Genomic DNA, 13,905 nt, shown 5'->3' on the forward strand with positions numbered 1-13,905 from the left:
CTCATCATGCGAACACCAACCAAACATCATGGATTTTCTTTGTATGTATGGATGTTCTCATTTATCCAGGCCAATATATTTCCTCTATATTATTTTTGGCCTGTATTCGCAGTCTATTTTCTCTCTTTGTAGCGTGTAGTTTTGATGTAAGCTACATCGCCACATGGGTCTAAAACTAGCTAAACGACAGAAAAAGCTACTCGTTAAAAAAAGTCGCTAAACTACTGCCAAGCTACTGGAAATTTTAGCTAAGCTAAGCAGTTTATGTAGTTTGTTAATGCCCATCACTGAGCATAATCTAGCATTAGCTCCCTGCTATCAATGGGCGTTGGCGCTTATAATAACTATATCACACATATTTGGTTAATTTTCAGGTCATGACATAACCTAATTCTTTTTAGAGAGAGTATAATTAGCGCAACAAAGGACCCTCAATCTGTTCACTCAATTGTTAGCTCTTTATTTACAATTTTGAATCCATAAAAAGCCAAGCATATGAGTTCTTGTCTTACATAAGGATTGTGAATAATAAACACCACATTTCAATGTTTGTGTATTTCCGGTATGACTGATCTGATAACGTTGTCAGGGTACAGAAGCGTTACTACCGTGATGCCAATCTCCGAAAATAGCCGAAGGTATTCTGAGCGAAATATTCAAAATGGCTGACTGAATTTGTGACATTTTGTGTTGTTCAAGCAGTGTTTTCACATACTTTGCAGATTGTAAATACAATTGGATATGGTTTAATGCAGTGTTTTTCAACCACTGTGCCGTGAGATATTGTCTGGTGTGCCGTGGGAAATTATGCATCTTCACCTAATGGGTCCAAAAAATATTTATTGCAAATCAATAATTATATTCTGCAAATAATGTGCCGTTGCTTAGTGTCTGTGCTGTGTAAAACTCGGCAGGGTAACCACGTAATACTCCATGTCAGTAGGTGGCAGCAGGTAGTTAATTGCTTTGTAAAAGTCGGATTGTGTCGGGTGAGACGAGGATGGTTTATTGTCATCCCAATATGCGGACCACAGCGGGAGGCAGCGTGCAGGTAAAAAGTTATGTAATGCTTAAACCAAAAATTAACAAAAGGGAAAGGGAAAGGCAATGGGTTATGCAAAACGAAAGTACAACTGAACTGGCTACAAAGTAAACAGAAACAGAATGCTGGACGACAGCAAAAACTTACAGCGTCCACAAAGTACATCCGTTCTTGACATGACAATCAACAATGTCCACACAAAGAAGGATAGCAACAACGTAAATAGCCGGAATAGCGGCTATTTACGCGGAATAGCGCTCAAAGGAAGACATGAAACTGCTATAGGAAAACACCAACAAAACAGGAAGGGCCACCAAAATAACAGCGCAAGACAAGAACTAAAGCACTAAACACAGGAGAACATTAACAAACTCAAAATAAGGCACGACGACCTGGTGGAATTTCATTTTTTTATGTTTTCTGCTGGTGGTGTGCCTCTGGATTTTTTTCTTGAGAAAAATGTGCCTAGCCTCAAAAAAGGTTGAACAACACTGGTTTAATGGATACAATGAAACACAAGCAAACATATAAAGTCAACTTGTTTTTCCACTCTACTGGTACTTTCAGACACTACTTTATTATGTTTGGCCTGTATTGTCAGATGTGTAAGTGCGTGTTGTCACAGCTTAAGCCTACCATACGAGAGAGCTCAAGAGAGGCTTGATATTCCCAAGATTGATGTCTGTGTGGGATTATACGAGATGTCCCATATATTTAAAACCTCTTAAGACAAAATCCATGTATGAGATTTTGATGAGTTTAATAATATAGATGTTCTTTTAATGGTTGTTGTCTTTTTAAAAGATCAGATTCTCCATTTGATCAGCAGCTGTCACTGATCAGCCATGTTGCTCGCCGATGAGGAGTGTCGACATTACAGGCGTTGTCAGGACAACCATTCTGGGATCCACAGTGCCTTGATGAGACCTCCCTCCACCTTGAGCTCCATGCTATCAGTGAGCCTGAGCAGATGCTGTGCTAGTCATCCAATCACAGGTGAGCTAGAGCAAAAGGATGACATCATAGGCAAATTAAAGCAAATGCAGTGAGGCTTTTGGTTGCCGTGTCTGCCTGCCTCTAAATTCCTGACCGCCTTTCCATGCAGGATAGCTGAAGCTATACACCAGATGTGCATAATAATATTAATAATACATATGCTTACTATTAAATGAACCTTTCCATAAATGGAAAGTAGTTACAATTTTGCAGTCCATCCTTTAGTTGCACATATTGGCGACGCTCATTAAGAATTTGCAAGACATTAAAACATGTTTGCATAAAATTCGCAAATTCATGAAATATAGCCATCTGACATTTATGCTGATATCATGTTGACATAAAGCACATTACAGTCATTCAACAAAATAAATGTTTTAAGAACAAACAACATAAAAAAATAAGTTTGATTTTAACCCCCTGTACCCCTCATTTTTATAGAAAATAAATGAGTGAACTTCCCTATGGGGTTCCTGAGGCCTGCAGAGGATCAGAATGATGCAACTCCCTGTGTACCACGTAACCTGTGGAATATTCCACATTTTTCAGAGTTATATGTTAGGGTAACAGTACTGAGTGAAAACCTGGAGGCACAAGACAATATTGTAAATTTTAACTTTTTTTTTGTTTTAAACAATATAAACTGGGATGAAGTGTAACACAACACAAATGTAGCATTTGTAAAGGATTTGAATTATTCTATTTCATGATCTGCTCAGTGGCCTTGTGGTTAGAGTGTCCGCCCTGAGATTTGTAGGTTGTGAGTTCAAACCCTGGCCGAGTCATACCAAAGACTATAAAAATGGGACCCATTGCCTCCCTGCTTGGCATTCAGCATCAAGGGTTGGAATTGGGGGTTAAATTACCAAAAACTATTCCCGGGCGCGGCACTGCTGCTGCTCACTGCTCCCCTTCCCTCCCAGGGGGTGAACAAGGGGATGGGTCAAATGCAGAGGACAAATTTCACCACACCTAATGTTGTGTGTGACAATCATTGGTACTTTAACTTTAACTTTAAAGTCTACCTTGAGGAAGCAGGGACAGGACAAATGCTAGTCTTCTAGTGTTCATTATATTAACGTAAACAGATAAATGTGCAGGAAACTTTGCTACAGTATTTTCATGTAATACTGTATATTCATACATTTCCTGTATGTTTACGTATATAATATATACATAAAAATGTGTAATGAATTACTAAAGTTCCTATATGGATTATACTTGTATAGCGCTTTTTTACCTTCAAGGTACTCAAAGCGCAATGACATTATTCACCCATTCACACACTGATGGCGGGAGCTGCCATGCAAGGCCCTAACCAGGACCCATCAGGAGCAAGGGTGAAATGTCTTGCTCAAGGACACAACTGACGTGACGTGGTTGGTAGAAGGTGGGGATCGAACCAGGAACCCTCAGGTTGCTGGCATGGCCACTCTTCCAACTGCGCCACGCCATCCCTATATATATATATATATATATATATATATATATATATATATATATATATATATATATATATATATATATATATATATATATATATATATATATATATATATATATATATATATGTCTTAATTAGATTATCCAAAAAAAAATAGTGCTCGATACCGTGGTAGAGCGTAATATGTATGTGTGGGAAAAAATCACAAGACTATTTCATCTCTACAGGCCTGTTTCATGAGGGTTTCCTCAATCGCCAGGAGATTTTAATGGAAGCATTCACATACCATGGTTTATATAGGGCACAGTACGGGTGGGTACAGGCAGGCGTAGGGGCGTGGTGATTGGCTCATGAGTTCTGTAGTGTTCCGCAAGGTTTTGCTTCTGAAATTCACATTTGTTGAGCACTGTACGACGATCAGAAATGGAAAAATTCAACATCGACTACTCCACGAAGAACATTCCCATACCCGCGCAGAATGACTACAAGCTAAGGCTCATAGAAAAGACGGAACACTTCCTAAGAAGGATGCGATGGAAAGCACACTTTTTCCTCCACCCTGAAACAAAAGGAACACAAAAGAAAACTTACGGATTCAAATCCACCAAGAACCCACCCACAGTTGAGGAACTAAAGGATTTTGAAAACGACATGCTCAAAATGATACAATCAGTCAAATTCAAGCCAGTTCGCAACCCACTCCTCACCAAGCTGAAAAATGACACGGAGCGCATCAACAAAGTAAGCAACCTCATCATAGCCGCCGATAAAACCACAAATTTCTACAGAATGAACATACAAGAACATAACACTTTACTGGACAGAAGCATCACCAAATCATACAAAAAAGCACAACCCAACACTTTACAGAGCATCCACCTGGAAAACAAACGGATTGCGGCTGGACTGGACATCGAGGACAGGGTGGACGCTACAGCCAACAAGGAAGCCTTCATCACATTGAAGGACCACAAACCCAACTTCGCAAATAACCCATCATGCCGACTAATAAACCCAACTAAATCCGAAATAGGAAAAATCAGCAAAATAATCCTGGACAGAATCAACACAAAAATTACGAACAAAACACCACTCAACCAATGGAGAAATACAGCAGCAGTAATCAAATGGTTCAGCAACATCCAAGACAAACAACAGCACAACTTCATCTCCTTCGATGTCGAAAAATGTTACCCTTCCATCACACAAGACCTACTGACCAAAGCACTAGACTTTGCCTCGGACTACGACTCAATCACAGGCAACGAAAGAAACACCATCATCCATGCAAAGAACTCTATACTCTTCCGCAACGTTACACCATGGCAAAAAAAGAACAATTCAACATTCGACGTCACCATGGGGAGTTTTGACGGAGCAGAAACGTGCAAACTTGTTGGGAGTTTCCTCCTCTCCCAGCTCGCTAGCCTCAACCTGAACCTTGGTATTTACCGTGATGACGGACTGGCAGTGTGTCGCGCCTCGCCAAGGAGCAGCGAGAATACCAAGAAGCGTATATGCCAAATCTTCAAAGAGAACGGCCTACGGATCACGATTGAAGCCAACAAGCAAACCGTCAACTTCCTCGACGTCACTTTCAACCTGAGGAATAACAGCTACCAACCATTCACGAAACCCAACACAACACTCCAATACGTGCACCATGACAGCAACCACCCACCCACCACCACGAAAAGAATACCTACCGGTATTAATAAAAGACTATCGATGCTGTCATCTAGCAAAGCTGAATTCGACAAAGCCACCCCCCCGTACCAAAAAGCACTTGATGAAAGCGGATACAACTTCACCCTCACCTACGAACCCACGCCAGGAAACCAACAAAAAAGGAGCAGAAAACGAAACATTATCTGGTACAACCCCCCATACAGCAAAAACGTCTCAACTAATATTGGCCACAAATTCCTCACCCTGATCGACAAACACTTCCCCAAAGGCAACACCCTAAGAAAAGTATTCAACAAGAACAACATTAAATTGAGCTACAGCTGCATGAACAATATACGACAAATCATTTCAAACCACAATAAAGCAATTGAAAAGGAACCGTCCACCACCAGGCAGAACGACTCCAAAACCGACAAAGGCTGTAACTGCCGCAAGAAACCTGATTGCCCTCTCAACGGGGGGTGCTTACAACCATCAGTCGTTTACCAAGCAAAGGTAACACGCAAGGACATTAACACATCGGACACATATGTAGGACTAACTGAGGGAGCATTCAAAACCAGATGGAACAATCACAAAGCCTCTTTCAGAAGCAAAACCTTGCGGAACACTACAGAACTCAGTAAACACATTTGGAATCTCAAAGACAATAATGTTGAATATTCGATAACATGGCAAATTCTTGCATCCAGCACACCTTACAACAGTGGTAATAAAAGGTGCAACCTATGCTTAAAAGAGAAACTGTTTATTATATACAGTCCAGACTTGTCATCCCTCAACAAGCGCAGCGAAATTGTATCAGCATGCCGTCACAGAAGGAAACACCTCCTAGGTAACACATGAGCCAATCACCACGCCCTTACGCCTGCCTGTACCCACCCGCTCTGTGCCCTATATAAACCATGGTATGTGAATGCTTCCATTAAAATCTCCTGACGATTGAGGAAACCCTCATGAAACAGGCCTGTAGAGATGAAATAGTCTTGTGATTTTTTCCCACACATACATATATATATATATATATATATATATATATATATATATATATATATATATATATATATATATATATATATATATATATATATATATATGTACATATATATATATATATACCTGTATATATATATATATATATATATGTATATATATATATATATATATATATATATATATATATATATATATATATATATATATATATATACATATATATATACATATATATATATAAGCCATATATATATATATATATATATATATATATATATATATATATATATATATATATATATATATATATATATATATATATATATATATATATATATATATATATATTCCACATATAGATTTATCAAATATGAGTGTTTACATAAACACAAATCCACGATCTTGCAAGTTTACAAAATAAAAGGCGCTTTAATGTTACCCTTCCACTAAGCAGGTTTAGTGAGTAACCACTTGGATTTAGTTGGTCTGTCAAACAGAAAACCAACCGTCTCTTACCCTCTCCAGGCTCCTCCCCCAGACGTGCCGCTCTCATTAATATTCACCCCCTTGGCCAATGAGCGCGGCAAGGCGGATGACGTCACGGGCTAGGGAACAGTGAGCAGCCAGTGAAGCATCCAGCCTGCCGAACAAGCCTGCTTTTAGGGTCAGGAACTGGTCTGACAAGAGAATGGCAATCCTGCCGCCTTCAAACTGTCACTAGGACCCGGAGCGGAAGAGGATGAATCCACCAGAGGTGCTGGCTCACAGGCGAAACACGGACCGAGAGAATGTGAAGACATATTTCAGGTAATCCCGCCGTCTGTATTTGCAATATGGGGATGTTATAGAAAGGGGGAGGCAGATGAGGGAGGGGGAAGGCTGTGTATTTTTGTATTTACTGGCGCTTTGTAGCCTTTTTTTTTACTCTACATAAGGCCCGACTAAAGGAGCAGCGGTTAGATCTAAAGAGAATAGATGTCTGCATGAATTAAAAAAGGGCTTGGCATGTTTTGTACCATCCTTTGCACCATCTCTTCATCATGCACCCCCTCACAATTGAAGTGATGGGGAGGTGTTTCTAATCAATAGTGACGTTTGTGTAGGCCCTGCAGCAGCTGCAGTTGCAACACCGGTGCCAAAAAAAAAAGAAAAGAAAGAGAGTGTTGCTATTTTGGATCCAAGGGGGCTGATAGATGCTGGATGCTTCATATCCTCACTGATGCTCTTTTGTTGTCTCTGCGGTGCATCCCTTGAGGCCCCCATAGGATGATGGAGGATTTTGTTTAATTTTTTTTTGTGACAAACATATCCTGACTGTGACATGAAGTGGTTTTATGGCGGCTGTAGTGACAAGCAGATATACAACATCTGGTCACCTGACTTCTTTGGGGATGGGAGTGTGGGCGGGGGCCGGTGTTGGGAGGGCCTCAGATTCTCCCACAGCACATCCGAGCAGGAGGATTTGGAGGGGTGGCTTCCTCTTCACCTTCGCTGACTTCCATCGCGGTGATCTAAACGGTTGGGGCCGCCATCGCTGATATTTCCGAAGGCCTTCCAGGAGACCTGTTGTCTGGCTGACGTGCAGAGAGGAGATTTTAGGGAGTCAACTCTGTGATGGAGGGGAGGGCGAGATGATAGCAGGAAGAATTGGGGGATGGGTTACAGAAGGTGCTACTCCCTGCCAACACTGGCCTGCTTATATTGATATCGGTACTTCGTTTTCTTCCTCTCCATCTTGTCTACCATGATGCATAAAAGAGACATGTCTGTAGCTGGATAAACATTGTCTTCCCTATGGTTACTGTGCTCCTCAAGCCTCATATATTTATCCCTCGGCTTTGTGTGCCCCTAAACAAGATGTTGTTTGTGACTTTAGGTCTTTAATATTACTTATTTGTTCCTATTATTAGACTCCTATTATTATTATTTATTTTTGTATTATTATTATTATTAGTGCATCTACTGGGGGATAAAGCCTCCCCTGTCAATAAAAGCTAGTGACGCCTCTGTTTCAAACTTTAATGAAGGTTCCTTAAACACACCACAATTATGTGTTGTGAGATTCATCCATTTTCTACCGCTTGTCCCTTTTGAGGTGGCGGGGGGCTGGAGCCTATCCCAGCTGTTGGGTGGAAGGCGGAGTACACCCTGGACAATTGCCACCTCATCACAGGGCCAACATTGATTGACAGACAAGCATTCACACTCACATTCACACACTATGGCCAATTTTAGTAGTGTAACTTACACATGACCAGTGCTTCCACGTATAGATTTATCATATTTTTGCCTTTTTTTTCATCACCTCATCCTGGTTCCCAAATGTTGGCGCTGTGTGTGAATGCAATACCAGAAGGATTGAACCCTTTTGCATAACTAACTTGACTGCAAAATTGATTTTATCTTAACTTTTATGACGTTGCGTTGTATAACTGACAAACTTAAATGAAATAGGGGGGAAAAAGCCCTAGTTGTAGCCCAAAATAACCGCATAGAGTGTGTCTTCACATATCCAGCACATTGGAACATTTGTATGTCTATATTTGTATGTCTATACATGCAACTCATGAAAATTATATTGCGAAAGCCCACATGGCCGATTCCCTCAAAGCTTATTCAGTTTTACTGGAAATGTTGGTAAAACTGCACCGTCAACTGTACTGTTTTGTATAGTCAACAAAAGTGTGGACGAGCTGAATTTAAGTTCTCTTTCATTAAGTGAGAGAACCATGTTTTCAGAGAATAACCTTGCACAAAATGTAGCACATTAAAAAGGTTTTGATGATCTGGTTGTTAGCTGGCATGGTGCGCTCCGACAATGTGTATCCAGGGTTTATTTTCACTTTGCCCTCACGCCTCAGTGAGTAATGCATGAATCCCAATCTTAAAAAAATACAGGCCTTTTCATGAGGTATTTATCAAGATGAACATTGCCAGATGCTGTTTCAAAACAGTAAATGATCTTGTGGGTTGAGCTCAAAATGCTTCGGAAGACCAATACAATGCTACCTCAGTTTTTATAGTTAGCTTTGCGTTCCATAAGGTCAGACGAGGACCGAATTGTACAAATACAAATAAAAACAATCCATTTAATCCTTTCCGGACATCTGAAAATACACATTTTAAAGAGACTAAGTGTAGTTTTAAATGCAAAAAACAACGCAAAATAAATATGAATGATGACTGAAATAGATAATTTTACATTTAACATCACTTTAAACTTTATTGAAGATTTGTCAGCGATGAGCAGAATGAGAAAAGGGGAGTGCTGCATAAACGCAACCTTTAAACTTTATTACTTAAATTCAATAGTGTTTCTCACCTTATTTTTCAAAGTGCTAGTACTTGCAACTTTCTTTGAGCAAATGGCTGATTTTGCGATCACACTCTGTGGAAAAAAGTACAGAAACTTGTAGTGTAACTATGTTAGTTAGCAAAGAAGTACCGAGTCAACCAGTGATGATGATGTCGTAGAGGAGCAACGGAGATGGGGAAGAATGACTTCCGAGGGGGGGGTGATGTAATAAAGACACATTACGAACACACACTGTAATATTAGCACAAGAAAACTCACCAATGCATGGGATTCTTTATTTGTGTAACTCATCTGGTACTGCCACTGTTTTCGTTCCGAACCTGGGTCCACTGAATGACAGTGCAAGAGTGCTAGGTGTCGAGCTAAAAGTCCGAACTGTTAACTCGATGTCCGACGCAAACTCTTAAGATCTTAGGGATTGAGGTTTACCAATGTACACTGGCCTCCGTTACATTTGTACATTTAAGTATGCGGAAAGATCCGCGGGTAATCAGACGGGTTGTATGACAACCAAGTCCTTATACTAAAACTCCGGCAAGAAGCTTAGGGTGAAAATGTTAACAGAAAAGCGAATCCTACGAGAGGTGCAAAGTACAAAAACTGAGGTTCTGCAATACAACAGATATCTTCTAAGTTAGTGGTCCATTCAGCCATCCATTTTCTACCGCTTGACCCTTTCGGGGTCGCAGGGCGTGTTGGAGCCTATCTCAGCTGCACACGGGCGGGATGCAGGGTACACCCTGGACAAGTCGCCACCTCATCTCAGGGCCAACACAGATAGACAGTTAGTGGTCTTCAAACTTTTTTCACTAAGTACCACCTCAGACACTCAACACTTAAGTTAAGTTAAAAAGGTAAAGTACCACTAGGTGTGGCGAAATTATTTTCTGCATTTAACCCATCACCCTTGATTACCCACTGGGAGGTGAGGGGAGCAGTGAGCAGCAGCGGTGGCTGCGCCCAGGAATCATTTTTGGTGATTTAACCCCCAATTCCAACCATTGATGCTGAGTGCCGGGAGGTAATGGGTCCCTTTGGTATATAGTCTTTGGTATGACTCGGCCTGGGATTGAACTCACAACCTACCGATCTCAGGGCGGACACTCTAACCAGAAGGCCACTGAGCAGGTTCTTGGCTCTCCAAGTACCACCATAATCGTACTTGTCCAAAATATTCATTAAAAACAAGGCAGAGGTTATATTTAACAAGTATATTTAATATTTTTGGCCCCTGTAACATTGCACACAGTTTGAACAGTAACACTGTGTTTGAATATAGGAAAATAAAACACTGTACTTAAATAATGAATCTAATACAATTCATTGCATATAAAAGTTAAACATTGTACTAAAAATAAATATAAAAAATAAAATTTTTAAAGATGAAATGAAAAGTTATTTAACAGTTGAACAAAACTGTACTGTACTTACATGTTAAATAAAACAAATTACAATACTTAATGTTATTATCCTCAAAAGAGGCTATGCATAGCTGCAGTTATTGCTGTTGTTTGTGTTGATTGGCTGAGAGGGTGGGAAAGAACGGGCGTAAGCAAAGAATGTGGAGAACATTTGGTTGCCACGCACGTTGAGCAATATAAATGACAGGGTAAGACGATTCTGTTTGTGTTCTAATTGTTTATTTTGGCATTGACTACAACCTACAATAGTCAGATTGTTACAACTTCTATTGAAGGCTGATAAACCTTTGATAAAAACCTGAGTGACGTCATTACAATATTTAATTAGGTGATTCTTTGGCATACCACTCGATGGATTCTCAAACCACAGTTTGAGAGTCATGTTCTAAGTCAGTGTTTTTCAACCACTGTGCCGCGGCACACTAGTGTGCCGTGAGATGTTGTCTGGTGTGCCGTGGGAGATTTTGTAATTTCACCTAATTGGGTTAAAAATATTTTTTGCAAACCAGTAGTTATAATCCGTAAATGTGCCGTTGTTGATTACTGTCTAGAGCTCGGCAGAGTAACCGTGTAATACTCTTCCATACTAGTAGGAGGCAGCAGGTAGCTAATTGCTTTGTAGATGTCGGGAACGACGACAATGGTTTGCAGGTAAAAAGGTGTCTAATGCTTAAAGGCGAGTGCCGCTAAGAAAAGGCATTGAAGCTTAGGGAAGGCTATGCAAAACTAAAACTGAACTGGCTGCAAAGTAAACAAAAACAGAATGCTGGAGGACAGTAAAGACTTACAGCGTGTGGAGCAGACGGCGTCCACAAAGTACAATCAACAACAAAATAGGAGCGTAAGACAAGAACTCAAACACTACACACAGGAAAACACCAAAAAACTCAGGATAAGTCACGGCGTGATGTGACAGGTCGTGAGAGTACACCTACTTTGAGACAAGAGCTATAGTGATGCATGCTTGGTTATGGTTTGAATTCATATCAAACAATTGCGAGAACGACTTTTTATTGTCAATATTGGCTGCTTATTTTAATTCTTTAATGTTTTCTGCTGGTGGCGTGCCTCAGAATTTTTTCAATGGGGAAAAAATGTGCCTCGGCTCAGAAAAGGTTGAAAAACACTGTTCTAAGTGATATAATCGTTTGACAAATGGCCAATGTTTTTCAACCAATCTTGCTCAAATTTTAAACACAGGGGCTTTCCAGTTGCCTAAAGTTGTACTGTATTTCGTAGTGATTACAGTGTTCTTTTATTTGTAGCGCTCATTAATCTGTGTGATCATTTTCAAGTTAGCCAGACATAAGGGGTTTAATAACAACACCCATGTTGTGTATTTATCAGAAAAATAATAGCAGACTCAATACAGTAGTAGAGTTGAACCATATATACAATATAAATAATATATTTGGCCGACAACAGAGTTTTAAGTACTATGGTATATATATCGTGATAATGCATGTTGATGTAACATTTTAGCTGTGTCCCGGAAATTTGACAGCGACAAGCGAGTGAACGCATTCTCAACACACGATAGTGTCTTTGCTAGCAAGCTAACGGCTAACGTCCCACCACAGTGCAAATGATGCCACTCTTAAGTCCGCAATTCTCGCCCTCATAGCGGCAAGTAAACGATGTTTCTTACAAGTATCATCACTGGAGGACGAGGAATAGCAAAACATGTTAACACTACACACCGTAGGAGGATATGCTAACTCTAGAGCTCTTGAATGTAAACAAAGGCAGGCAGATCGATACAAATATCAAGTATAGTATATGGTTCGATACTACAGTGGTTAGAGCAATATTTTTTATTATCACAACGTCTTTTGTTGTTTTTGTTATTGTTTTCAAACTCAGGAAATAAGTCCTTGGACACAGGCGCACTTTAAATCAGAAGCAATAGTAGAAAATTATTAACATGTTTAATTGATATTGTTGATATGTATATCTGCAATGAGGTGGCGACTTGTCCAGGGTGTACCCCGCTTTCCGCCCGTGTGCAGCTGGGATAGGCTCCAGCACCCCCCGCAACCCCGTAAGGGACAAGCAGTAGAAAATTGATGGATGGATGGCCATATGTATATGTATGTATGTATATATGAATATATAGTGTTTATATAGTGTGTATACATGTGTGTGTATATACAGTATATATAGTGTGTATATACGTACGTATGTATGTATGTATATTAGGATTGTACGTTATACTGGTACTAGTAAAGTACCGCGGTACTAATATATCAAAAACGGTACTATACTGCCTTTGAAAAATAATGTTGTTTTTTTTTGGTTTTTTTAACGGGCATGCCGGAGCGCCGTCGTCACGTCTAGACATTGCTGGTTTTACGAGCAGAAGAGCATGTTCGGCAGCGCACAATCACAAGGTACTTACAAGCAGACACAGTATGTCGACAGAAAAGGAGAATGGACAAATTTTGGCCTAAAAACTAACAATAAAGGTGAAGCTAATACACTATAACACGCTGCTCTACAAGAGGTGCTTTAAAACAAGCGTCCCCAACCTTTTTTTCACCACGTCCCAGTTTAATGTAGGCATTATTTCCACGTGTGGCAAATAAATACAGCAAAAATAAATGCATGAAAAATAGAACTCACTACAACGCCGAATTAGTGGGAGCCCTGGGCTTGTTTCTTTGCAATGTATACTACCATCAACCTGCTACTATCTGTCACATTTATATTTTATATCTTCATTAATGTGCATTGTATCATGTCACAAAGTTATAACAAATATAACGAATGGCGACTTCTTATGAGGAGTTTTATTGTTTATCTATAAACAAGCTTATTGGTGTGTTTAGTGGGACAGGCGAAAGTTAAGGCGGTCGTTTATAAATTATTTAATGTTTCTGTGTGGCCCCGTAGCAAATGCGTCACGGACCGGAAGTTGGGGACCCCTGCTTTAAAACATAGCTCGCTAGCTAGCGGCTAACGTCCGACCGCAGTCAGCAGTGTTTTAACTACTTCCTCGCCT

At 40.0% G+C, this 13,905-nt stretch overlaps 1 protein-coding gene across 4 annotated transcripts in view; it reads left to right on the forward strand.

Moving 5' to 3' along the window:
* Positions 1–6,769: 6,769 nt before the first annotated feature.
* The window catches only part of LOC133650460 (serine/threonine-protein kinase PAK 3), a 63,958-nt gene continuing 56,822 nt past the window's right edge, over positions 6,770–13,905 (forward strand). Inside the window, exon 1 of one of the 4 annotated variants that reach the window (XM_062047713.1) lies at positions 6,770–6,974. The gene's annotated coding sequence lies outside the window, so the exon portion shown is untranslated. The remainder of the gene's footprint in view (positions 6,975–13,905) is intronic. The other 3 variants (XM_062047711.1, XM_062047714.1, XM_062047712.1) reach the window with 3 other exon arrangements.

This window comes from Entelurus aequoreus, linkage group LG05 (assembly GCF_033978785.1).
Source record: "Entelurus aequoreus isolate RoL-2023_Sb linkage group LG05, RoL_Eaeq_v1.1, whole genome shotgun sequence".
Classification (NCBI taxonomy): Eukaryota; Metazoa; Chordata; class Actinopteri; order Syngnathiformes; family Syngnathidae; genus Entelurus; species Entelurus aequoreus.